The following is a 27,353-nucleotide window of genomic DNA, read 5'->3' on the forward strand; positions in this document are numbered from 1 at the left end:
ATCTAAAGCAGTTTTTACTAGTAATTTACTGTGTAGGTGTGAGAAGATGTTATTAAGACTTAACCAAATATGTATTGTAGCTGATATCTATAATAAATTGCCTTTCCTTTTGAAATGGCCTAATTCCGAAGCAATGAGAATAAAAGAGGAAAGGAGATAAATAAATCCCCTTCTTTGAGAATGTGGATTATATAACTTGTTAAAAATAGTAAGCCTCCAATTTTCATCATCTTAGGATATCAGGAATGTTGCTTCCAGGCTTTATCCATCTATACATAAACAGGATAGGTACGAATGGGAAATGTAAATTTTACTTTCTGCTTTGCCTATCTGAGACAAAATATGCTTTTATTCTAGTCAGATGCATCTTTTTTCACTCTTTCTCATAATTTTAAACAGATTATTTCTTCACTTTATTCTTTAATTCTCATCATGCATTTCTTTTATTCTTCACATTCTTTCCAATTTTAGTATACATACTGCCAAAATGAGCACCTGTATTCTTTAAATTCTTATGATCCCATTTTTTGATACACTCCAAGAAAAATGGTTAATCTCCCAGAGCTCTTCTTTAAAACACTGTCTCATACCACAAAATTTTATTTATTTATTTATTTGATTGCAAATAATATTTAACACGCTTTGGTCAGTACACTTGAGAATGCAAAGATCAATAAGACATAGTTTCTGTTTTCAGTAAATTTTGGACAAATAGATTTGTATACTGACAACCATAATACAAGTAAGCATATACTTGTTTACTTGTTATTAAAGAAGTGAAGACAGGACAGCCTGGGTGGCTCAGCGGTTTAGTGTTGCCTTTAGTCCAGGGCGTGATCCTGGAGACCCAGGGTCGAGTCCTATGTCAGGCTCCCTGCATGGAGCCTGCTTCTCCCTCTGCCTGTGTCTCTGCCTCTCTCTCTGTTGTCTCTCATGAGTAAATAAATAAAATCTTTTAAAAAAATGTGAAGACACATGGCATGTTAAAACACATCTGATTGGTAGCATACAGGAGGGAGGAGTTTGCCTTTTAGATGGGCTGTGCACAATAGTTATTATTTAATCAGAAAAGATTAAAGGGAATTATCATTTCCAGCAGAATTACAGGCACAAATAAGGTGTTGTGTGTGTTCAGATAATAGTAAATTGCAGGACGAGTAGCAGCAAAAGGATTGGTTGGGAAAGGGAGGTTCCAGGAATATCCTAAAGGACCATGAAAGTCAATGGAACAGTCTATAAAAGTCTATTCATATTCCAGTGTTTTTAATTGCTGTGAACCTAATCTTTCACCCTTTTCCTTTGAACAAACTTTGGAATACCCGTTTACTTTCTACATCATTTTCCTAGAACTGCCATGATGAAGTACTATAGCCTCAGTGGCTGAAAACAAAAGACATTTATTATTTTACAATTCTGTAGGTAAAGGTCTAAAATCAAGGTATCAGCAGAGCCATGCTCCCTCAAAGAGTCTAGGGAACAATTTTTTTTCTTCTCTTCTTATCTTCTGGAGGTTGCTGACAATCCTCAGTGTTCCTTAGTTGGTAGCAGCATAATTCCAGTTTCTACTTCTGTCTTTATGTGGCCTTCATCTCTATGTATCTGTGTATCTGTATTCCTTCTCCTTTCTGTTGTTAAGGTATCAGTCATTGAATATGGGAACCAAGCAAATACAGTATGACTCAATCTTACTTGATTATATCAGCAAAGATCCTATCTCCAGGTAAACATTCATAGGTACCTGGGATTAGAACTTTTACATTTCTTTTTAGGGGAAACAATTCAACCCACACTTTTCCTAAAATGAATTTAAGTATGGTATAGTCCATTAGACATATAATTTACCAAATAAATATAACACCTTAACAATGAAGAGGGCTGCATATAAATACTGCATAGTAAATATACATTTTAATATGTTTAGGTACTACTAAACTATGTAATGAGCTAGTCAAATACTTACACTTGCAGATGGAATCACCATGTGAGAAGAAAAAAAACATATTTTAATATTGGTGATCCAGTACCATAGCAACATTACTATTAGTGGGCTGATTTTCATAAATAATGTATCATTGTGATAAAGATGTGGTGAAAGCAAAAAATAATCTTGCCCCAATTCACAAGACACTTGAATTTTGGAATTAAGTTTATAGTAAAACATGTGAAAACATTTGTGTTTGTACATAAAACAAAGTTGATTTCCATGCTCAGATACTAACAAACAAGTTTTTCATTTATATGATTAGACATTAGAACATATGAGAGCAATGGAAAATGCAAAATAATTTTTTTGTAGATGTGCAGTTCCATGCCTAAGAGTAGAACAAGCATTTCTAGCCCCACTAAAAGCTTAAAAATACTTCTACATCCCCATTTTGTGAAATGGAGATAGCCTCCCTCTATCAATTAATAAAAACATAGTTTGGGAGCAGTGTAGTTCCTATAAACCCATAGTCATAATTCTAAAGCAAACCCTAATCAAAGGGATTTGACCTGCAGAATTTGGCCTCTTTATAATCTGGCCTCTATATATTATATATGTATATGTGTATGTGTCTCTGTATATGTATATATGTGTATATATGCCTACAAAATTCAACACACACATATATACACACACACACACATATATACACTATATATATAAAATAAGTTTTATAGTTTACTCACAATACCAACTGTATTATGTGCTAGATACTAAATTATGCCTCGGGGACAAAATGCCAAACAAGAAAGATAAAAATGAAAAAAAAACAAACAAACAAAAAGAAAGATAAAAGTGCTTCCTTATGAAAATAATTCATCATTGGATTATGTATGTCCTTATTTAATACATATTTTAACCAAAAAATGTCTCAAATCATATATAAAATGCATACATATGTATATATTTATATTCATTATGTATATTTGTTGCAAAACGTATGTATATAGAGTTAAGACTAGAAACAAGAATACCAAAAGGTTAAGCATAGTTACATATTGTTTTTTCTATTATGATTGTTATTGTTTATTTGTCATTTTCTGGAATTTTTGTGTAATTATAAGAAAAATCGGGATCCCTGGGTGGCGCAGCGGTTTGGCGCCTGCCTTTGGCCCAGGGCGTGATCCTGGAGACCCGGGATCGAATCCCACGTCGGGCTCCCGGTGCATGGAGCCTGCTTCTCCCTCTGCCTGTGTCTCTGCCTCTCTCTCTCTCTCTCTCTGTGTGACTATCATAAATAAATAAAAATTTTTAAAAAATTAAAAAAAAAGAAAAATCATAATAACTCTATTTCATAACTACTGTGATAGTTGACTTACATGTTAATCTTTTCACCTTCTGAATTTCATAATTTTTGTCCTCTATTAACTGGGAAACTGAAACATATAGAAAAAAGAAGTGGAGTATTGCTATACTGGTATATTTCAGACATCATTTTGGATTGATTGAAGTGTATTTTGGGATGTGCTACTCTGCAAGAACTCTTCAGATCATACCATATAGGCAGAGACCTAGGCAGGCTATATGTAAAGTCTGGTTCTAGTCTCAATCCCTTATTCATCATAACTTCACAAAGAATTGAAGATTCACATGAGGAACAGATTGCAAACATAAAACCCTTACACGTGTGCTTGATGAATAATACAATATGGAGGAAGGCCAGGTGTTGGAGCTATGCTGTTGAACAGGTGGCACTATGCACATGACACGCACATGAGAACAGAATCAATAATGCTTTTAGTGTAGGGACAGAGCTTTATTGTGCTTAAGAAGTACAATGGACATACATTACTAAGTGAAATGCCACGAAAGGAAAACAAAAGGACCAATCTTCAATTATTATAGTCTCTTTCTCCTCTTCATTTTATTATGAGGTTATTCCAAGTTCTATATGTCCATATAAAGAGTGAGGATATTTGTGATTTAGGATTCACTGGAGACATTTCTTACAGTGCCTCAGAAACCTATTACCTTAGAGCCTGGAAATATAGTAGTGGCATTTATTTTTGAGAAAGTTAAACATTAATTCTTTCACATGAATAAGTATGATTTAATGTAAGGTATACAGAGTTCTGCTACAAATATAGAGATAATGCAAAAAGGATAAACATGAATACTTAATACTTTTATATTACTTTCTCAGTGAGAGTGGTTTGTGGTTGTTGTTGTTGTTGTTTTGGTTACCATGAGGTAGATTTTGCCCTTGAGATAAAGTAGAAGTGGAAAAGAAGAAAATAAATATCCAGATATACACTTTGGATGTCTATTGGTGTTGACAGGGGGTTTTTCTTTTAGACTTTGATCCTCAATTATCAGCAATGCTTTCTATAGTACCAATTTGCCTAGACTCTTGTTTAAGGAAAACCTTATTCTCTTTAAAAAATGGTTTTGAATTTGTAGCCTAAAGTAATTTGTTTGCAAAGTAAATGTGGTTAAACTCATTACGCGAAAAGCTATTAATATTTTTTTAAATAAAAACAAAAATTCAGCAAATTTTTAACTTATTCCATACTACCATCAAATATTTAAAAAGGCCTTTAAATAGCTTTAAACATGGTCTTCATTAGCTCAGGGATCTGATTAAACAAAATCTTTTCAAATTGGACATAGGAATGTTTTATCAGCTAAAGAAAGAATCTGTAAAGCAAATTGCCCACGCTAACAAAGAGGTAATTAAGAACTACACTGGTGTTAATGGAGTTCTCTGAATGACATGTCTAGAATAGGAAGTGATAGGAGACCATTAGCTAGTGAATATGTGGGAGAGGTAGGCAGAAACCAAGTAGGCTACATAGAACTTGCAAAGGACACTGTAAGTCAAAAACCCTACACCTGTTACCCTTACTCAATAAATTTTTAATGTTGGATTCATTGAGCACTAATGAGCCCTTTCCCTTTCATCTGGAAAAAGGAAAATGTACAAGGTAATATAGTTGAAAATGTTTGAGGGTTAAATAATGATGCAAGTAGATATTTTAAAACATTGACATAACAGCAATTTATTTTGGGCAGTCAGAAACACAAGAATAAAATTATGGATGGCAAACATTCTTTTTTTTTTTTCCTTTTGGGTATATGTTTTATAGGGAATATATCAAATTGTGTGAGAATGATCCCTTCCCAATTCCTTGCAAAATGGGAAAATGGGCCTTTAAAAAAAAATGTCAATACAACTTTGGAAGTCTTTTATTTGCATTATTTACCAATCAAACAAAAGAAGTTCATGACCTGATTCAACTTAAGGTTTAGTTATTTACACTCTGATTTCCAGTTGCACATAACCTAGAAGTTAGATATAAAAACCTCTTCATTTATAAACTGAACAAAAGCTATAATGAATAAATTTAAATAAATGCTCTTAAAATTTGGAATTAGACATACATCACATCTTACCAAGATCAAACTTTAATTATTTCACAAAACTAGCTCTCACAATAAACAAGGGACATGGGGAACTAAAAATTAATCATAGATAGCATCAATCTTTGAGTGATTTAACTTCAAAATTAAGATGATGGCATAGATAAGGAGTCCTGTAAAACAACACTTTTCTGTATGGTAGGATATGACAGGTTCTGACTCTACATGTAAGGAATTTGGAAGTTGCCATTTCAACCTAATAAATAAAAAGCTGAAGAGATTGAAAAATTAACAATTCTTCTTGGATCCAAAGGAGAGGGGAAAACACAGGGAAAACCACTGTCATTGGAGAGGCCACAGGCAAATAGAGGAGAATTGTGATTTATTAGAACAGAACTCCTAAATGTAGACCACCTTGGGAACCAGGAAGGGCAGGGCAGGAAAATCTGAGCTCTAATTGACAAATTGCTAGATAACCAGTGTGGACAAGTCTTGAGAGTTTAAAATTCCAGAGGAATCCAGTCATAAATTGGGCACAGTAATGTGAGATTTACATCTAGGAGTTTGACCAGGTCCCGATAGTAAATGATAGTAAATACGAGAGAAGTCTTCTTGTGCTTCTACAAGGAAAGGAAAGGAAACATTTTGAACTATTTCAGAGCATTCTATTCTTCTAAACAAGGACTCCCTCAGGGCAAACTACTAGAACATAAGCTACTGGGGTATTATCAGAGCTTAACTGACCCAGAAAATGGAAATACTCAGCTCCAGCCCACTCTAGCCATCCTGTCCCACTAAGGTGGGAGGAGAAAAAAAAAAAAACCCTTAGGAACACTTGTGAAGTTCACAGTCCAGAGGTACATTAAAAGACTGAGACCTAATCACAGGACTATGTAGAATTCTGTCCTCTTCCCCCCCAGCCCCCCACACCCCCAAGTCACCACGGCATTACTGAAGGCTTATTTACTCAAGCTCCTTTAACTCAGTAGGTCATATTTGACTATCAAGAAAAACTTACAAAGCATATCAAAAGGCAAAAACACAGAAACAAGGCACAGTTTGAAGAGACAAAACAAGTGTTAGAACCAAATATGGCAGGAAATGTTGGAATTTATCAGACCAAAAATTTAAAACTATTATGATTAATATGTGAAGGGCTCTACTGCCCTAGAATTCAGATCTGAGGACTAGGGCAAGTGTGGGAAATGGAGAGAAAACCAAGACTCAAACAGAAGCCAGAGAGTCAGATAGATTATATTCTGTGTGAATTAGAGATTATACTTAGTTTTATATCCTCGCATGCATTCAGGGGCTCAGTTCATTCCTGAGAACCAGGACAGTAACAGATGAGTCCAGTTGACTAGATCTTGTTCTTAAAGCTATAATCTGAGCATTAGGGATCCTCAAAGGCCATGTTCTTTCCTCGACATTAACTTTTTAGTATGTGCTTTGTTACTACCCACAAAGTTAATAATTAACCACATGGATACTTCAAGTAGAATGAATAGTATACACTATGGAAAAATGCAAGATGGAAAGTCAAAAAACATAAAATTTTTTGCTGAGTTTCTCAACAGTCACTTTGGCACATGTGGAGAACGAATGGATTACTAAAATTGGAATTTTATATAATTTTGCCTTTAAAGAAGAAATATAAAGGATACCTTATCTAGTTATTCAGCAAATTGCTGTTTGGGGTTATTTAGTGAGAAAATGTAATCAGTTGAATAGCTGACATTTTAAACCAATTTTCCTAGATTATGTAGTATGGAAATTAACTCACACTCATCGTAAATAAATTTTAAAATATAACAGCTCAAATAATTGAATTATAGTTTCAGAATGTGTAGCTACTATTGTTATTCTGTTATAAATACACATTTTATATATTATGCAGAAAAATATTTAAGGTGGGGGGAGGTTGGCTTACTTTAACCTTACCTCCACTAAATGAATCACTAATTCTTGTCAGTGCTACCTGCTAAATTTCCTTTGAATCTTTTAATTTCTTTTGTTTTTTCTCTGTCACCTTTTATTGCAGATAGCTATCGTTGAATGATTAGAAAATCACAATAGTATTTTAACTGCTTTCTCTGTATTTAGATTTTTTTCTTTTCTTTTCAAGATATTAGGTCTCCACATGTAGTCGGTATTTATGTAAAACAAATTTTATATATGTAAAAGCATAAATCAAGTCATGTAGCTCTCCTGCTGAAGCCCTACAAGTATTAAATCACAAACTTGAGTGAAAAGATCCTTGAAGAGGTAAACTGCTATGTAACTGCTATGTGTTTCTCCAGCCTCACCACAAGTACCACTTATGTCTTTCCCCATTGCTCCTGACTAGTTCAATCTGACTAGTTCGTTTGGGCATGCCACTTTCTCTGAGAATTCTTCTGTTTTTCAGCCTACAGATTAGATTGGGTTTAGCACCTCAAACTTTCTCTATCATTGATCTGTTCTCTTTAATAATGTTTTTAATTGTCCTTCCCTCACTAGCTTATCAGTTTCATAATGTCAGAGACCATGTCTGCTGTGTTTGCTTTTGAACCTCCACACCAACCATAAAGTTTTTTAATAATAGAATAATTTTTTTAAATATTCAATTTTTAATAACAGGTATCCTCTCCCTGCACACATATTATTATTATTCCCTCTTCTTGGCACATTCTTTCTCTCCAGTATACTTCACTGACTCATAGTCTTAAGGCTTCAACACAAATGCTGTTTTTTTTTTTTCAGAGACTTTGAATCCTCAACGTAAGGTATATTCTTCTGTAATGTTGTATTTTCCAACATGGGGCATATTGTGTTTTGTAATATATGTTCATTTTTTGAATATTTGGCTATGTCCATCTCTCTCACTATAAGGTCCATAAGGTCAGGGGATGTGCTGATTTTGTTCATTTTCTCTCTGTTGTCCTAGTAGAGGGCTGCACAGCATGAAAACGGGTGCTCAGTAGACATCTATTTGGTAAATGGTGGATGGTGAATTCGTGTTCGTTTTTACTGCTTTTGTTTTGTTTGGGACTTATTTTTATTTTATGTCCTGTCTTAATGAAAATAAATTTTGCCAGCAGTACAACAACCCCCAGTTCCCCGTGGTTGCCATTGTTTCTGGCTCATGAAGCCAAAAATCTGGAAAACACTGCTACAGAAAATGCATTCTGATATTGACAGAATAAACACAAAGAATTTGGGGTCTATTTAATTGGACATTTAAATCAGAGAAGTAACTTTTCCTATTTGTATTTTATATCACTGTCAAAGTACTGTCTGCAAAATACATATTTCTTATTTTCAAAATTGTGATATGACAGACACATGTATCATTCAACAATTTATGATATTTTTACCTTAACTTTATGGACAAACTGATTCAGGGTTACTCCTTTGTTGTCTCTGTGTCTGGGAATCAAAATGCACAAGTGGATGTTGAAGCTTTAAATTGCTTGCGTTCTATTGGCAAACTGTAAATTTTTCAGCTCATTTATGCAAAATAAAGATTACCTCAGACCTGGAAGTTAAATTAGATTAGCATTTCAGTTAAGATCAGCATGCAAGGTGAGTAATGTCTCTTTCTAACAGATTAGTAAACAATATGTACTTCTTGGATAATGATAAGTATATCATTTCTGAGGCCACCTTCAAGGAGACGAGTGCAAGAAAAACAGTTATTTCTGGCAGTTAACAAATGAATAATTTATTTATAATGATTTGGAAATTTTAGTCACAGAAATTTTTTAAAAGAACAGTAACTCTTATACATATGCATCTTGAGAAATGTTTTATAAAACCAGTTTTTAATAATGTTCCTGCAGGAGTACAAATAGGATTTAACAATAGAAATGAATTTAAAATGCTCATCTATTATTAATACTGAATGTATAAACCCTATTAAGAAAAGAGCAGGGACAATTTAATAAGACACTATCCTATGGATATGGATGTGTCAATAACTCTCAAATGATCGTTATATTCATCCATTCTTCATTAAAAATGCATGGCTATTTAATTCCTGACAAACTCAAATATGAACACTATGTTCTAGAAAAAGAGGCAAGCCTTTTAATAATAAGTTTATTTATTTTTAATATAATTTATCAGTGATACTATTGTAACAAAATATTTTGTCACTGCAACTGGAAATTTGGCTAGGAATTTATTAAAGATTTATTGCCGTTTCCCTTAGAGGACTGTTTACATGAGTTGCATTTTAAAATACTAAAGACTAACAGAGAAGTTAAAGTGGAGGTATGTCCCTGAAAATCCTATTGTATAAATAGGCTCAGCCTTTACTTTTGCACCACAGCAGCTTTCATTTGGAACACTTTTCATTATCCAATTTTAAGGTATCCAACCCTTAAAAATTTGAATTAATGTTGTTAAGCTCACTGAAATATAAATGAATTTACTTGTTGACTATTTAGCCTATCAAGAGAAGATAGAACTTAATGGATGTGTTCTTAGTTGATCTTGCTTCACATAACATAAAATTTGACATATAGAAGCAGCAATAACAACAAAATAGGAGAATATTAAGTAAAATAAACATTGGGAAAAGGGCAAGAAAACAGGGGAAAGTTACGAGTCTTTTTAGTCCTTTGAAGCCATATATCATAAATTGCCAACCTGTTTCCCGGTTTTTGTAACACGGCAGAAAATTTCAAATTTTTAATGAAGTAGATTTAATGCTTTTGAATTCGTTAATTTAATCGAAAGCATAATACTATATCTTAAAAATTCATTTCCTCAGTCAAAATATATATATTAAAAATTGATTGCATTCCATGCTTATTGTAAGTACTGAGGGTACAGAAGTGATGAAATAGAGACGAGTCTTGATCTACTAAAGCTTTCAATAGAAGGAGGAAAAGGTATTGAACAAATAACCAAATACACAAAAAATGATGGCCTATGATCATTTATCTGTAGAAAATATAGCACAATATGGGAAATTATACCAGGGTTACCAAATTTGCAATGTGGGTCATGGAAAGCCTTCCAAAAAAAGTATATATAAGATAAGACCAGAGGCCTAATAGAAAGTATGAACAAAGAGTCAGTGAAGGGCATAGACAGAGCAAGCATCATATGCTTCCATATCCAAAGATATTAAAGATGCTGAATGGATTCAAATATATGAAAGTCAGCTAGCATGGCTGGAAAATAGCAAGGGAGGTAGAATTGATGCAAGAGGAGACTAAGGAGTCTTCAGATCATAAAGGGATATGTTGGCAAAAATGTAGGAATTTGAATTTTGTAATATGCTTATTGGGGGGCCATGGAAAAATTTTAGTAGGAAAGTGATATGCTTTTATTTCCATTTTGAGAATATAATATAGCTTCAGGAGACTTGAATGGGGGCAGGGAAGGTCAAAAAGTGAAGAGACAGGAGATACTGCCAGCAAGAAAGAATTATAGTTTGAATTAGAGAAGTCTCAGTTGCAATAGATAAAATTGGATAGATTTGAAATACATTTTTAAATTAAGTCAAAATAACCTGGTAATTGACAGGTGGTTGATGGAAAGAGTGGAGCCAGAGGAGCATGCACTCTATTTCCAACAAACAGCTGAGTGGCATCACCATTTATAGATTGGGGAGTTTGAAGGAAGAGAAGATTTATGGGAACCAACAAAAATTACATTTGGGTTATATTTTGTCTAAAGCCCGTTGAGACATCTGAGGTGGAAATATCTGGTACTTACTGGAAATAGAGTTAGAAGGGAGATTTAGACTCCAGATATATTAGTTGTGGTCGTAGTTTATATGTATTTGAATGTATTGGGAGGACAATGCAACCCAGAGAAGACATAGAGTGAGAGAGAGAAAGAGAATGAGAAAGACAGAAAGGAGGAATAAAAGGCAAGAGAGATTTTCTAGAAGGAAGCAAGAGTAGAAAAAGTGATGAATTCTGTTTAGAGGCCAAGTAGAATGCTATTTAAAAATGCCCAGAATGGGGGATCCCTGGGTGGCACAGCTGTTTAGCGCCTGCCTTTGGCCCAGGGCGCGATCCTGGAGACCCGGGATCGAATCCCACGTCGGGCTCCCGGTGCATGGAGCCTGCTTCTCTCTCTGCCTGTGTCTCTGCCCCTCTCTCTCTCTCTCTCTCTCTGTGACTATCATAAATAAATAAAAATTTATAAAAATGCCCAGAATGTCAAGAAGAGAGTGTAAGAAAACAAGGGAACACTTCCCTCCCTCCCAAGAATCACATATCAATTTAGATAACAATATTTTTGATATTATTACCAAAATAATTACCAAAAATAAGTTAAGCATCTCTCTGAATTAAAAATAGGACAGAATCACATCCTGTCAGTAGGTCTGTATCAATGGATAAAACTTTGCTGCAAAATTAGAACACTGAGTCCAGGAGGTCAATTTCACAGGTGTATTGGGAATCTTAATTTACCACAAAGCAAGAAAACTGGACTTGTGGAGTAAGTCTGTGATATTGGAGATTTGTGTTTAAAAGTCATGAAATTTCCCATTTCCCTTAGGTTGTATAAAGCTTCAAATATTTTTATCACAAAAAAGTGAGTAAACATCGATTAAAGTATCATAACTTTCTTTGACTCTCTCAGAAATCTGAGACCTCAAAACAAATATGTAACCTAAAATTCAAGAAAGAGGGGACATGTCCTCTGGAGAAAGGTAGAATATGAGTATTCCCTTAACTGTGATAGAGGATAGAAAAAGAATCTGTGTGCAGCCTCAACAAAATTTAATCAGCTGAATTACAAAATGCAGAAAGTCAAGTGGCCTAGCTTGTCAGTCTGTAACAGCCAAGACTTATGTACCTCAGTCTTTACTGCTTGACCTCACAAAACAACTAGCATTCTATTAAAAAATTTAAGAATACACATACAAGAGGAGCCAACCTATTGTAAAGAAACAAAGCAATAAGCAGAACCAAATTTTTAAATGACTTAGATATTAACACTATTTTACAGGACACTTTAAAATAACTATGATAAAAATATTAAAACATGTGAGAAAGGTGTAAAACATGTATGAATATAGTAGGCATTAATCTGGGTTTTCGAGAGAAACAGGACCAATAGGTATATTGGTTATAATATCCCCAATATTATATGTAAATATATTGTAATATATTTACATAAAACATTTTATATAAAGATATTTATTATAAGAAATTGGCTTATGTGATTATGAAGGCTAAGAAGAACCAAGATTTGCATTTGTTTTACTGGAGATCCAGAAGACACAACGGTGTAAGTTCCAGTGTTGAAAGCAAGAGAGGACAGATGTCTCAGCTCCAAAACAATCAGAGACTGAATTCTCCCTTTCTTAGAGATTTTTGTTCTAATCAGGCCTCCAATAGATTAGATTAGGCTCATACCTGGTGGGTAAGGCCATCTGATTTACTCAGTTACTTACTATGCTGAGTGAAATAAGTCAATCGGAGAAGGACAAACATTATATGGTCTCATTCATTTAGGGAATATAAAAAATAGTGGAAGGGAATAAAGGGGAAAGGAGAAAAAAATGAGTGGGAAATATCAGAAAAGGAGACAGAACATGAGACTCCTAACTCTGGGAAACAAACAAGGGGTGGTGGAAAGGGAGGTGGGCAGGGGGGTGGGGGTGACTGGGCACTGAGGGGGACACTTGATGGGATAAGCACTGGGTGTTATGCTATATGTTGGCAAATTGAACTCCAATAAAATAAAAAAAAAATAGAAGGTGTTAGAAAGCTAGCAGCTATAAAAGTAAAATAAATGGAGATATGTGTATCAAAAATAGGTCAAACGTTAGAGAGAGACAAATATATGATATCAGTCACTTGTGGAATTTAAGAAACAAAACGGACGAACAAAGGGAGGAAAAAAAGAGACACACACAAACCAGGAAACAGCCACTTAACTATAGAGAACAATCTGGTGGTGACCAGAGGGGAGATGGGTGGGGGATCGGAGAAATAGATAATGGGGATTAAGGAGAGTACTTGTGATGAGCACTGGGTGTCGTATGGGTGTTGAATCACTGTGTTGTACACCTGAAACTAATATCACACTGTGTGTTAATTCATTGGAATTTAAATAAAAACATACAAAATAAAAAAATATAAAATAAAATAAAAACCATAGAAAAAATACAATATTAATCTCATCCAGAAACTCCCTTACACACACAGAATAGTTTAACAAAATAGGTGGGCTCCCAGGCAATTAGACACTAAAAATTAACCATCACAGGAAATTTCAGCAGAGATTTAAGTGAAATAGTCAGATGGAAATACCAGGAATAAGATATAAATTGCCATATATGATAGAATAACTTCAGTAAGGAATATCAGTAGACTTGAGAGAACTGAAGAGAAAAATCATTGGATTTAGTGGGGTTGATAGAAATTATCAATGTACAAGAGAGAATGAAGGGGGGCAGCGGGTGCAAGCCCAGAATAAAACATTCAAGAGTTCTAATACAGTATCAAATGCCTAATACAGGTATAATTTCAATCCTAGAGGAAAAGACCAAGAGGAAGGGGTAGAAGGAACACTTGAAGAAATAAGAGCCAGTAAATTTCTTCAGGTTGATTTTTTTAAATTGCATATATAACAAAACTTTATTCTCTGTGCAAAACTTTCAAATATCTCTCTTTGCTTTCAATATTAAGTATCATTCTTTTAGTCTGACTTAAAACCTCTATAATATTATCTTTTTTGGTGTCCAAGCCATATTTCCAGTTATAGTCACTGAAGCATTCAATACATTAGCATATGCAACTGTCTCAGGCTCCGGATATATACCATTTTCTCTTGCAATATCTGCACTTGAACATGTGGGTTCCCTATTCTCAGAATCCCTGTCCACACCCAAGCCAACCTGATCTTAACTCATATATCAAGGATCAAAAGAGGGTTGTTTTTATGTGAGTTCTTCCCTGACTTCTAGTTTATGTTAGTAAGATCCCATATTACCACCAGCTCGCTTTTACCACATTTATAACGGTCTATTGCAGTTTTTTCCTTATGTGTGTTTTTCCAGTAGGCAGTAAATCTCCTGAGTTTGGTGAATACATTATGGCTTTCTTGTATTTCTCTGTGTAGTTCAATGACTAGTATATGGCAGATGCTTGATAAATGCTCACCAAATTAATAAGTGGCTGATTTAATAAGATAAAAAATAATGAATAATATTAATAGTAACAAAGAAAATATGACTGGCCAGCTACAGATTTCAGTATAGTGTGTATGAATAGTTAGGTGTTCTTTAATTATCACTTTTAAATGTTCAAGACACTTCTTAATTTATTCTTCTGCGCTCGGCACATTTGTAAAGACTCATAACTTGTAAAAATCTAGGCATCAAAAGTTAAGAATAAAAAAAGCAATTTTACATAGTTTAACAGTATGTAAAAACACAAGCTAGCAGTTATTGTAAATCACTAATAGAATGCACAAACTTTCTCAGAGCACAATGTAACCATGCTGCAAAAGGTTGTAGATATAACTTGTAGCAAACCTTTCAAAGCAGACTCTATTAATCTTAATTTTTACTGTTGCATTTATCAGAATTAACGCATGAAAGATTATATATGTGTGCTATTTATATGATAATGAAATTGTATAAAATCTGTGGTATGCACAAATCAAACATTTATATTTGCTTGCTTTCTTGCTATGCTTATTTTGTTATGTTTGTGATTTGTAATTTATTTTCATATTCCATATTTATGAATAGGAAATTGTAATCTATATAAACTATATTCACACGAGATACTGTATTATAAAGACTTTGTCAGTCTTTTTTTTTTTTTTTTAAGGTTTTATTTATTTATTCATGAGAGAGAGGCAGAGACACAGGCAGAGGAAGAAGCAGACTCCCTGTAGGGAGCCTGACGTGAGACTCGATCCCAGGACTCCAGGATCAGGCCCTAGGCCGAAGGCAGGTGCTAAACAGCTGAGCCACCCAGGGATCCCATAGACTTTGTCAGTCTTTTGCTGGGGTTATGTCTCTTTATTATAACTATATCCTCTAAATAATGGTATATATGATTGCAGTCTCAACAAAAAAACTCTACATGTACTTCTAAATGAATCTGGAATTTTTTTCCGGTCATCCAACAGATTATGTTTACAGCAGTCATTTTTTAAATGAACTTTTTGAATTAAAGATCATCCTAGAAAGATATTTATCAAATTTAAAAGGTGCATTCCCCCATCCCACCCCCCAAAAATCCAGGATTTGAAGATAAAAGAATTTCATTTGTGCTAGATGGAATTATAAATTTGATCTCCATTCGTGTTCTTTCACTTTCTACAGAACTTTAATTTTCACTTAGGTACTCCGGGAGTACAGCACTACCCTTCCAAGTACTCATGGAAATCTAATCTCAAAGGCTTCAGTTTTTCTTTTTCCTGTTTTTAACTTGTATCCTCTACATGATAATACATGTGGATGTATCATCCACATTATTTTATACAAGTTTTATTTTTTTTAATTTTTTTATTTATTTATGATAGTCACAGAGAGAGAGAGAGAGAGAGAGAGGCAGAGACACAGGCGGAGGGAGAAGCAGGCTCCATGCACCGGGAGCCTGATGTGGGATTCGATCCCGGGTCTCCAGGATCGCGCCCTGGGCCAAAGGCAGGCACCAAACCGCTGCGCCACCCAGGGATCCCCTACAAGTTTTATTTAAACATTTCTCCTTTCCTCAAGCTTCTTTGTAATCCTTGAAAACTACTAATTTGGAAATTCAGTATTTGAAAGTGCTACCTCATTAAGATTTCATTTGTTTCATTCCTTCCTAGAGCCTTGGTTTTCCCTGCTAATCTTTGAATAAACATTTGTAACGTTTCTAATCTTCTTTCCTATTCTACATCTTCTGTGTTCTCTTCCACCTTTCATTATTCATTTGAACTTAACTTCAAAAACCATATTCCCCCCTTTGAACTATACATGTCATTATGTAATAAAATTCCATAAGAAATCATTGGCCAAGCAATTCAGATTTACTAGTCTCAAAACCTGTTCAAATTGTGTGTATTTTGTAATAAATCACCAGTTTTTATGAGATGAAATTATTTGAATGTTGATTATATACACACATATATATGTTTAATTGCATAACTAAATGCATAATAAATATATTCTAATTTATTGGAGGTGTAATTGACAATTAAAAATAGGATTTGAGGAGGACAACTTCATTATATACATATATATATATATGTATGTATGTATGTAAGCATTGTGAAATAATCATGACCATCAAGCCAATTAATATATCCATCACCACCTTTGTTTTCCTCTCTCTCTTTTTTTGGTAGTGAGAACATTTAATATCTACCCTCTACGCAAATTTCAAGTACATAATACTGTGCTGTTGACTATATTTAACTATAGTCACATTGTTATACATTAAATCTCCAGAACTTCTTCATCTTACATAACTGATACTTTGTACCCCTTGACCAGGACCCCTTTTTTGTATCTCTCCCTATTTCCAACTTCCCCTAGCCTCTGGCAACCATCATGGCACTCTCTGTATCTAGAAGTTTGACTATTTTAGATACCACATATAACTGAGCTTGTACGTTGTTTTTCTATGCCTGGCTTATTTTATTTAGCATAATGTCTACTAGATTTATCCATATTGTCACAAATGGCAAGATTTCCTTATATCTTATGCATGGCTAAATAATATTCCATGGCATATATATACCACATTTTATTTTTTCCCCCCAAGTTTTTATTTAAATCCCAGCTATTTAACCTCTGATGTAATATAAGTTTCAGGAGTATAATTTAGTGATTTATAACTTAGATACAACAACCAGTGCTTCTCACAGGTGCCTTCCTAATACCTATCACCCATTTAACCCAACCCCTTGTCCTCCTTCTCTCCTATTAATCTCAGTTTATTTTCTGGAGTTGAAAGTCTATTTCCTGATTTGCCTTTCTTTTTTACCCTAAGTTTTTCTGTTTTGTTTCTTAAATTCCACATGAGTGAAATCATACGGTATTTGTCTTTTCCTGACTTAACTTTTCTTAGCTTAATACTCTCTAGCTCCATCCATGTGGTTGCAAGTGGCACCATTTAATTCTTTTTGATTGCTGAGTAATATACCATGTCTTCTTTAGCCATTCATCAGTCAATGGACATTTGGGTTATTTCCAAAATTTGGTTCTTGTTGATAATGTTTCTGTAAACATTGGGGTAGTGTATACCTTTGAATTAGTATTTTTCTACCCTTTGGGTAAATACTTAGTAGTGCAATTGCTGGACCATAAGGTTGTTCTATTTTTAACTTTTTGAGGAACCTCCAAGCTTTTTTTTCAGAATAGCTGAACCAGTTTGCATTCCCACCAACAGTGCACAACAGTTACCATTTCTCTGCATCCTTGCCAACATCTGTTGTTTCCTGTGTTTTTAATTGTAGTGATTCTGAAAGGTATAAGGTGATATCTCATTGTAGTTTTGATATCTTTTCCCTGATGATGAGTGATGTCGAACATCTTTTCATGTGTCTGTTAGCTATCTGGAAGTCCTCTTTGGAAAAATGTCTGTTGATGTCTTCTGCCCATTTCTTAACTGCCTTATTTGGTTTTTGGGTGTTGAGTTTGATAAATTCTTTATAGATTCTGGATACTAACTCTTTATCGGATATGTCATTTGCAAATATCTTCTATTTGGTGGTTTATTTTTGCTTCCCCCGCCCCTTGTTTCAGAAGACATATCTAGTAAGAAGTTGCTATAGCCAATGTCAGAGGTAACTGCATGGTTTTGATGGTTTCCTGTCTCACCTTTAGGTCTTTCAACCACTTTGAATTTATTTTTGTGTATGGTGTAAGAAAGTGGTCCAGTTTCATTCTTCTGCATGTTGCTGCCCAGTTTTCCCAGCACCATTAGCTGAAGAGACTTTTTTCCATTGGATATTCTTTCCTTCTTTGTCAAAGATTAGTTGACCATATAGCTGTGGGTTCATTTCTGGGTTTTCTATTCTGCCCCATTGATCTACGTGTCTAATTTTGTGCCAGGATACCATATTTTTCTTATCTATTCATCTGTCAACAGACACTTAGGTTGTTTCATATGTTGATTATTGTGAATAATGCTGAAATAACCATGAGAGGGAAGATATTGCTTTGAAATTCTGATTTTATTTCCTTTGGATATCTACCTAGAAGTGAAATTCATGAAACATAAGGTAGTTGTTTTTAATTTTTTGAGGAGCTTCCATACTATTTTCCATAATGGCTATGCCAACTTACATTTCCACTAGTTGTGTACAAGGATTACTTTTCTCCACACCGCCAACAACACTTGCTATCTTTTGGCTCTCTGCTAATAGGATTCTAAAAAGTGTGAGGTGATATCTCATCATGGCGATGATTTGCATTTAGATGATGTTGAGTATCTCTAATATACCTACTGGCTATTTTCATGTCTTCTTGAAAATATGTTTATTCAGGTCCTTTGTCCACTTTTTTCTATTGAATTATAGGAGTTCTTTATTTTGGATATTAACTTCTTATCAGATATATGATTTGCAGGAAGTTTATCCCATCCCATAGGCTGTTTTATTTATTTTTTTTATCCTGCTGATTGTTTCCCTTGCTATGCAAGGCATTTTAGGTTGATACAATCTGATTTGTTTCTTTTTTCCATTTGTTAGCTTTGTTTTCAGTGTCCTATCCATGAAATCATTGTCAAAACTAATGTCAAGGTTCTTCCTTTTATTTTGTTCTGGTCTTTATAGTTTTTTATCATATGTTTAAATGCTTAATTGATTTGTAATTGATTTTTATTTTTATTTTTTGGTGATAGATATGGATCCAACTTTACTCTTCTGAGTGCAGATATTCAGTTTTTCCAAACCCATTTATTGAAGAGATTATCATCTCCTCATCATGTATTTTTGGCAACTTTGTTGAAGATCAGTTGGCCAAATACATGTAGATTAATTTCTGGGCTCTTTACTCTGTAGTGTTAATCTATTTGTCTGGTTTTTGTTGTTGGTATTGTTTTTTTTGAGACCACACACAAAATGTTCTGTCCATTGGCATAGCTTGATTGTCATAGGATGCCCTCTGTAACTCCTCTAAACCCCTCTCCTTGTCAAATCAGTGTGGAGGTGCTCCTGTTAAATCACAATGCACAAAATATTGTCTTGGGAGCAATAGTAGAAGGACACAAAACAAGTTAGATACAGATTATTCTGATCCTCAGAATCGACACTTCCTTTTTTTTTTAAGATTTTATTTATTCATGAGTGACACAGAGAGAGAGAGAGGCAGAGACACAGGCAGAGGGAGAAGCAGGCTCCATGCAGGGAGCCTGATGCACGACTCAATCCCTGGACTCCAGGATCACGCCCTGGGCCAAAGGCAGGCGCTAAACCACTGAGCCACCCAGGGATCCCGACACCTCCTTTTATTCTTTTATTTTGTCTATTTGTCTGTGTTTATGTCAGCAACACACTGTTTTGTTTACTATAGTTGTGGAATATGTGTTGAAATCAGGAAGTATGATACCTCTACATTTGTTCTCTTTGTTCACTATTGCTTTGACTATCTAGGTCTTTTGTGGTTCCACATAAATTTCAAAATTGTGCTTTCTATTTCTGCAAAGAACACCAGTGGGATTTTGATAGGAATTGTATTGAATCTGTAGATAACTACATGTAATTAGGACACTCTTGAAATACTGAGACTTCCAATCGATGAACACAAAATGTCTTTTCATTTATTTTTTTTTAATTTCTTTCATCAACAATTTACAATTTCAATGTACAAATCTTTTACCTCTTTGGTTATATTTGCTACTAAATATTTTATCTGTCTTGATGCTATTCATTTCTTAATTTCTTTTTTTGGATAATTAATTATTTGCATAAAAATGTGTAACAGATTTTTGTATGTCCATTTTATATCTTGCAACTTTCTGGAATTTAATTATTTTTTTTGTTGAGTCTTTAGGATTTTCTACATTTTTTATTATGTCATCTACAAACGGGTCATTTTATCTTTCTTTCTGAGTGGAATGCCTCATTTCTTTTTCTTGTTCAATTACTCTGGCTAGGACTTCTAGTACTATGTTGACAAGAATTTGTTAGAGTTAGATTCCTTGTTGTATACCACATCTTAGACGTAAAGCTTTCAGTTATTTATCCCCTCCCCTTGATCATGATATTACCTATGAGGTTTGCATACGTGGCCTTTATTGTTTTAAGTTCCTTCTGTCCTATTTTGTTGAGGGTTTTCATTATGAATGGATGTTAGACTATTTCAGATACTTGCAGTTCATTTATGATCATGTGGTTTTAAAATTTCACTTTGTTCATCTGTCTTATTAGATTAACTGATTTATGTATGTTGAACCATACTTTTATCCCTGGGATAAATCCCATTTGATCTTGAGGTATGATTATTTTAATGTGCTACTGATTTCAGTATGCTACCTCACTTTAACCAATTACCACTGAAAAGAACCTATTTCCAAATAAGGTCACATTTTGATTTTTGGTGGCCATGAATTTTGGGGGACACTAGTCAACCCAGTATACAATCAAAGCCATTTTCTGATTCTACTGATACCAGGATTGTTTATGTGGGATCCTTATCCTCTTTATGAGCTTCATGCAACAGTATGTGACTTCATACTACATGATGTTTAAAATACATATATATACATATATATTAACACATTAATATAAAATATATACATATATATTAATACATTAATATAAAATAAAACATAAAATACATTAATATATATACACATATATGACTTGCTGGTTTAGATAAATTATAGATTAAGCACAACTACTTTTTTAGATGATTATAAATCACTGATTATGGAAAATAGGTATATTCTTATGGTTTCAGTCAATCCCACTTGTTTGTTTGGATTTGTTACTGTTTCTTTTTATTTTTAAATAGAGTTCAATGTGTTTCTAAAGATAAAGCTCCTATATGTCAGCAAATATTTCTTTTTTTTCTTATTTAATGATATATATGTCTTGATACATCTAACATTTTAAACCTTATATCCTTTTATGTAATAGCAGATATTACAATTATTTACATAGCTTTCAGACACTGTTGATGTGCAACATTCTGTACTTACCATCTGAATAAGTAAGAAATACTATAGCTTGTTACAGAATGAGGTAAGAGAACTTGCTCATCTTTCTTTTTAGGCAAATGACAAGATGTCAATGTGCGGTAGGATATAAATATTTTTTATCTTACTCTGGAGCAATTTTGAGTATTTTAATTGTAAAGAAGTCACAGATCAAGTATGATCTGAGCAATATTATTTTATATTAAAATATGATTTTATATGTAAGATTGTGCATATTTATTAGTAAATAAATCCCAAGTTTCTGTGATCATCCAATTTAAATTGTGATTGAAGACCCTTGTGGTTAGGTGGATATAAGAAGATATATAACAAATCTAGATGTAAAGGGGGAGAGGGGAAGTTAAAAGATTTACTATATAAATTCCTGAAAATGTCCATTGTTTCAGAGAGCCAATAGCTAGCATAGAAAGCATGAGATCCACACTAGACCTACTGAATGAGGTAAGTGGGGTCAGTGTGTTGCTACTGCTTGAATATGGCTTGATGTTCTTTAATATCTTCCCTTGATGAGTAGCAATTGAAGGATGGGCATAAGAAGGTATCTCTTTATGATTAAAAGAATAGAATAAAATATGTAGGCTACTTATTTATTTTTCCTAACTAACGTAAAACATGTCCCTCTGTGATAAAATAGAATATCTTAACATGTGTAGCAAAAGAGTGTGGGAGCAGCAGAGAATCTAAATCCATATGCTTTAAATTATTACCATGTACTGGCAGTTATAAACAATGTCAATTATAATATACTCCCCCACTCCTAATCCATCCCTCCTTCTACCCCCTACACCACTGCCAAGAAGTACTCCTCATGAAACATCTACTGCTTTCTTACTTGAGGGGATCTACTATCCTTTGAATCTCCCTTCATAGTAAGTTTTTTTGTGTGTGTGTAGAGAAGTCAAGGACATAGGGCAAAGAGGTGGGGAGGCAGGGGACTGATTAGATGGGGTGAGGGGAGAAAAAGAGGAAATGGAAGACTTACTATATTTGTATTTAACTTCCAATCTATACATTTTGCTTCTGAATTAGGATCTCTAGTGTAAAAAAAAAAAAATCTTGATGTTAAGCGGGTCAGGAAGAAATCCAGTACTAGAAACTAATGTTGAAGACTATAAATTGTCTCTCTGTTTTTAGATGTATTTGAATAAATAATTAGAAGTAGGTGTATTGAGTTTATTAGCTAGCAACCCACTGTCTACCTTGGCTCTTCCTCATCTTCCTTCCTTCCTTCTTTTTTCTTCTTTCACTAGTGTTCATTTGATGACTATGTGTACTGTCCAGGTTCTAGTTGTATGGTATTAAGCAAAACAGGTACTATTCTAATTCATATTGTGTTTACAATCTGGAAATAATGCTCTACTTAGTGAAGCATTAATTTGCAGCAATTAAAAACTTGTCAGAATAGAAAATTTGTGAAGGTATAAGGTATGTATTGTTTGAAAATATAGGACAGATAAAATAAATGAATAAATATGATTACAGACATTTTAGTATTATATATTTGTTTGAACCAGGTACCAGATAATAGTATTTAAATGCATTCAAGTGACTTTAACTTGTATCAAAAACTTAAAAATGCAAATAACTAGCAATGTCCCTGATATAGAATATGAAAATGTACTACAAGAATATATCTGACATTAAAATGTTAGCAGCATTCAGAACTAATAATTTATAGTGATAATGAGAACTGGAAACACATAAAATTATAGTAAAAATAAAAATGACATAGGCAAGCTGAAAGCAATGGATGTTTTATAAAAGACTTTTCACTGGATATCAAAATGCTGAGTCAGGCAATATCATATTTTAGGAAGCAAAAAACAAAACAAACCACCACAACAACAAAACAAAAAAGTCACAAACCCCCCAAAATGTAACAAATTGCTCTTTAAGCTATCCAAAATATGTTGTTCTAGGAACTTAACTTTGAGATTTAAGAGAAACTCCATAATGGAGCCACACTTTCAATTATGCCAGAAAGGAGTGAAACTTTAAATATTAAAAGACTTAACTGAATTTCTTATTTTAAATTTTTTGTTGTAAGACCAGTTAACATGAGACTTAACAAATTTTTAAGTGTACAATGTAATATTAACTATAGGCACAATGTTGTGTAGCAGATATCTAGAATTTATTCATGTTGTATAACTGGTACTTTATATCCACTGAATAGTAACTCCTCACCCTCCCTACTCCAGCCCCTGGTAACAACAATTCTACTCTCTGCTTCTATGAGTAAGATTGTTTTAGATACCCCAGATAAGTAGAATAATATAGTATTTGTCATACTTATTTCAACTATTATAATGTTCTCCCTATTCATCCATGCTATTGCATGTTGCAGAATTTTTTAAGGCTGCATAACATCATTTCATGTATATATATATATATATATAAAAGAACATATGATATATATAATTTCTTATATATATAAGAACATGTGATATATATAACGTGATATATAATCACATGTATATATAGCATGTGATATATATGTCACTTGTTTTTATATATCACATGTTTATATATATATATTATATATGTATATCATGTTCATTCACATGTTTTTCATCCATCCTTCCACTGATGGATATTTAATGAACAACCTTCCAGTGACAGAAGTTGTTCTACCTGTTGGTTATTGAGAATGATGCTGCAATCAACATGGGAATGAAGATCCTGGTTTTAATTATTTTGGATAAATACCCAGAAGTAGATTGCTAGATCCTAACATAGTTCTATTTTTAACTTTTTGAGGAATTGCCATACTGTTTTCCATAGTGGCTACAACATTCTACATTCTCACCAACAGTGTACAGAAGTTCCAATTTCTCCACATCTTTACCAACACTTGCTATATTTATTTTGATAATGTCCATCCTTATAGGTATGAGATGATATACCATTATGGTTTTGATTTGCATTTTTCTGATGATTATTGGTATTCAATGTCTTCTCATATATCTGTTAGCCATTTGAGATGTGTTTTCAAGTCCTTTGTCCATTTTTAATCAGGTCATTATTTTGATACTGAATTTGGGAGCTCCGTATATATTTTAGATATTAATCCTTTATCAGATACGGGATTACAAATATGTTCTCCCATTCTGTAGATTGCCTTTTCTAAACTGTTAATTATTTCTTTTTCTGTGTATAGGACTTTTAGTTTGGTGTTGTTTCACTTGTTTATTTTTGCTTTTGCAACCTAGAAGTTCAATGCAATTGCTGTCAAAATCCCAATGGCATTCTTTCAGAAATAGAAAAAAATGAAAATTTATATGGAATCACAGAAGATACCCCAAATAGTTAAAAAATAAGAAAGAAAAAGCTAAAGTACCATACTTCCTAATTTCAAAACATATTATAAACCTATAGTAATTTAAACAGTATGTTATTGGGCATGAAGATAGGCATATGGACCAATGGAACAGAGTAGAGAGTACAGAAATAAAGCCTCAGATACATAGTCAACTAATATTTGACAGTGGTCTCAAAAATATACACTGGGGGAAGGATAGTCGCTTCATTGGTGGTGTGAACACTAGATATTCACATATTAAAGAATGAGGTTGGGCCTTATTTTTACACTATGTGTAAAAATCAACTCAGGATGGATTAAGTACTTAAATATGAGACCTGAAATTGTAAATATCCTAGAAGAAAACATAGGGAAAAATCTTCATGACACTGGCTGTGCCCATTGATTTCTTGACTATGACACCAAAAGCATAGGTCACTTCATTTCTTCTTAAATCACAATTAGAAGATTCCAATTATAGGACTATAACTATTTTCAGGAATCATGACAGATAATATTTGGTGTGCTATTCTGTTGATATAATTACTGTCCATTGATAGTATCCAAATATATTATGTGATTTATAATAAATTATGATATCCAATATTATAAATTGACAAAAAGGAATGTCAGTATCAAATCTGTCAGAATCCAGTTTTGAAATAATGACATATATAAATTGATAAGATAAATATGTAACTTAAACTCTCCATCTTTCTGTATAGCAGAGATCACATTATGATCAAGTATAAAAGAACTATTGACAATCCTATAAGATACAATTATATGGATTATTTCACTTTTCTCTGTGATATTTGGTGGCTAAGGTATCAGTTATTTTGTCTCCAGAGAACGATTAATGCCACTTTAAGTTCCTTCAAAATACTGACCAAAAAAAAGGGCATAGGCATTTTGTGTCTTTCAGGATATACCAATATAAATAGAATTGAACACTAAGTGTTTATATTATAACAGTATTGTATTAGCAAGCTTTGTTTCATGAACAAATCAAAATCTCAGTGTATCATGAAAGAACATTTATTTCCAGATTACATTACTTATCAGTAGTTGAAGATAAGTTGAACTTGCTCCATATTTTCTTCTTCTTCTGACACTGAAGACGAAGCTGCTTTTTGGAAGATGTTGTAGCTGATGCTATGTGAAAAGACCAAGAAGTAAGAAACATGGGTTCTTTTTAAAGTTTCAGCTCAAAACTGGTACATTGTCCTTTCTGCTCACATTGACTCATGAATGTCACACAATCAGACCTGAAACTGAGGTGGGGAAGTATTCTCTGCCCACACATGACAATGGGAGGGGATGCTTAATCTGCTATCAGAGAAGGAATGTATTATTGGGAATAATAATATAATCAATCATACATGTGTTTTTAATTTTCTTTTTCTATTAGGGCAGGTAGTCATTCAAAACAGGAATGACCATCAACTATCCTAATACCCTCTTTATTTTCATAGTGTTTTTAAAACATATATGTGTAGGAGATATTTGTTAGTTAAACTGAAAGCATCCAGAGGATTAATCCTAATTAGTTAAACTGAAATCAACCAGAGGATTAATCCTAATTCTGTTATAGTTATTCCTACTTCTACTTACCTTCTGATATTGAGCAAAAAGAAAGAAAGAAAAGAGAAAGCAACCAGAGTATGATGCTCTGGGGCAATTTGGTGATTTTTCAAAACAATATAAGACCATATATTCAAAATTGATGGGCACAAAAATGTTCTCTCCATGTGATCAGAAAGGTGGGCATTTTTAGGGGAGCAATTTCTAAAAGCTCTGTATCCTCTTGCCAGAGTTTAGAGGGACATTCAAAGATTGAAAATTAGGGGTTCTTAGTGGTCCCAGGGAGTATAAATTGCTGTAATTGAGATTCACACTGAGAATATAAAGAACATTAAAATGCCATTAACTTCAAATACTCACACTCTGATAATACATTAAATCTAATTATTATGACATTATAGAAATATGTAGTATCCAAATGTTCTTTAAGCTATTTACAAAAGTGAATATAAAAGTGTATTTGGCATCAGAGAACATGTTAACCTAATTGTAGGGGGAAAATGCCACTGATTCCATGTAGAGAAAATTCAACACAAAGTATATTTGGATCTATGTCCACTTTTCTCATGAATAGCATAGTGAATTCAATTTATTGAAAGTGAATAACTTTCAAATGGATTGGTTTCATAGGAATAAAAACTGGAATAGAAGCAAGAGAGGACAAAGAATAGCATACCTCATTCACTTATTGGTTGTTTTATTTTCTTCAATATTTTGTCAGCGTTTTTTCTTCTCTTTCTTTTTATAAATTGTCTTGATTGGCATTGCTTTGATATCCTGAACACACAAGGGCTGCCAAATTTTCCAAAGGTGAAATTTTTCTGCCAATTGAGTTTTTAATGCTTAGCTTTTGTGTTAGCATTGTTGAAGTCACTAAATGATTTTCTAACAAATCACACCAATGGGCTATAGTTTTGATTTATCCTGCAAAACAATCTGACTGAGCAAAGATCTCTCTGGTTTCATATAATAACTTGAAACAAGTAGGCATTTTAAAGGTAAA

Source organism: Vulpes lagopus, chromosome 16 (genome assembly GCF_018345385.1).
Source record: "Vulpes lagopus strain Blue_001 chromosome 16, ASM1834538v1, whole genome shotgun sequence".
Classification (NCBI taxonomy): Eukaryota; Metazoa; Chordata; class Mammalia; order Carnivora; family Canidae; genus Vulpes; species Vulpes lagopus.